This window comes from Schistocerca cancellata, chromosome 2 (genome assembly GCF_023864275.1).
Source record: "Schistocerca cancellata isolate TAMUIC-IGC-003103 chromosome 2, iqSchCanc2.1, whole genome shotgun sequence".
In the NCBI taxonomy this organism is placed as follows: Eukaryota; Metazoa; Arthropoda; class Insecta; order Orthoptera; family Acrididae; genus Schistocerca; species Schistocerca cancellata.
The window spans coordinates 450983123-450984909 of NC_064627.1; positions in this window are offsets into that span (position 1 = coordinate 450983123).

The window sequence follows — 1787 nt, forward strand, 5'->3', positions numbered from 1 at the left end:
ATGGTTGGTTCTTGTAGACAGAATATGTATGGTGCTATGACATAGGCACCTTATAAATCACAGAGACGCAGTACAGTCACAGCACATTAGCACTCAGCCGCCTACTCCAGACTGCCACAAGCATAGCAGAGGATGGCCTGTAGTGACGTCACCACCTCAGACCTGGCCTCCGATCATCAGGCTGTGCAGTTGTACCACCCTTTCAGTGGGATACTATACTGACTGCTACTATTGCCTCAAGGGTACAACCCTGCTGGTTTTTCTTTTTTGGTCATCAGTCTTCTGACTGGTTTGATGGGGCCTGCCACGAATTCCTCTCCTGTGTTAACCTCTTCATCTCAGAGTAGCACTTGCAACCTACATCCTCAATTATTTGCTGGATGTATTCTGATCTCTGTCTTCCTCTACAGTTTTTGCCCTCTACAGCCCCCTCCAGTACCATGCAAGTCATTCCCCTCACGTCTTAACAGATGTCCCTTCTCCTTATCAGTGTTTTCCACATATTCCTTTTCTCTCTGATTCTGTGCAGAACCTCCTCATTCCTTATCAGTCCACCTAATTTTGAACATTTGTCTGTAGCACCTCATCTCAAATGCTTCAATTCTCTTCTGTTCCAGTTTTCCCACACTCCATGTTTAACTACCATACAATTCTGTATTCCAGACATACATTCTCAGAAATTTCTTCCTCAAATTAAGGCTGATATTTGATATTAGTAGACTTCTCTTTTTGCCATTGCTAGTCTGCTTTTGATGTCCTCTGTGCTCCATCCATCATTGATTATTTTACTGCCTAGGCAGCAGAATTCCTTAACTTCATCTACTTTGTGACCATCAATCCTGATGTTAAGTTTCTCACTGTTCTAATTTCTACTACTTCTTATTACTTTTGTCTTTCTTCGATTTACTCACAATCCATACTCTGTACTCATTAGACTGGTCATTCCATTCAGCAGATCATGTAATTCTTCTTCACTTTCACTCAGGATAGTAATGTAATCAGCGAATTGTATCACTGATATCCTTTTACCTTGAATTTTAATTCTACTCCTGAACCTTTCTTTTATTTCTATCATTGCTTCCTCGATCTAAAGATTGAAAAGTAGGGGTGAAAGGCTACATCCTTGTCTAAGCCCTTTTTAATATGAGCAGTTGGTTCTTGGTCGTCCACTCTTATTATTCCCTCTTGGCTGTTGTACATATTGTATATGACCAATCTCTCCTTATAGCTTACCCCTACTTTCCTCAGAATTTCAAACATTTTACATTGATGAACACTTTTTCCAGGTCAACAAATCCTATGACCATGTCTTGATTTTCCTTAAGTCTTGTTTCCATTATTAACCGCAATGTCAGAATTGCCTCTCTTGTGTCTTTACCTTTCCTAAAGCCAAACTGATTGTCATCTAGCGCACCTCAATTTTCTTTTCCATTCTTCTGTATATTATTCTTGTAAGCAACTTGGATTCATGAGCTATTAAGCTGATTGTGCAGTAATTCTCACACTTATCAGCCCTTGCTGTCTTCGGAATTGTGTGGATGATGCTTTTCAGAAAGTCAGATGGTATGTCACCAGACTCATTCATTCTACACACCAATATGAATAGACGTTTTTTGCCACTTCTCCCAATGATGTTAGAAATTCTGGTGGAATGTTATCTATACCTTCTGCCTTATTTGATCTTAAGGCCTCTAAAGGTCTTCTAAATTCGGATTCTAATACTGGATCTCCTATCTCTTCTAAATCGACTCCTGTTTCTTCTTCTATCACATCAGACAAATCTTCCC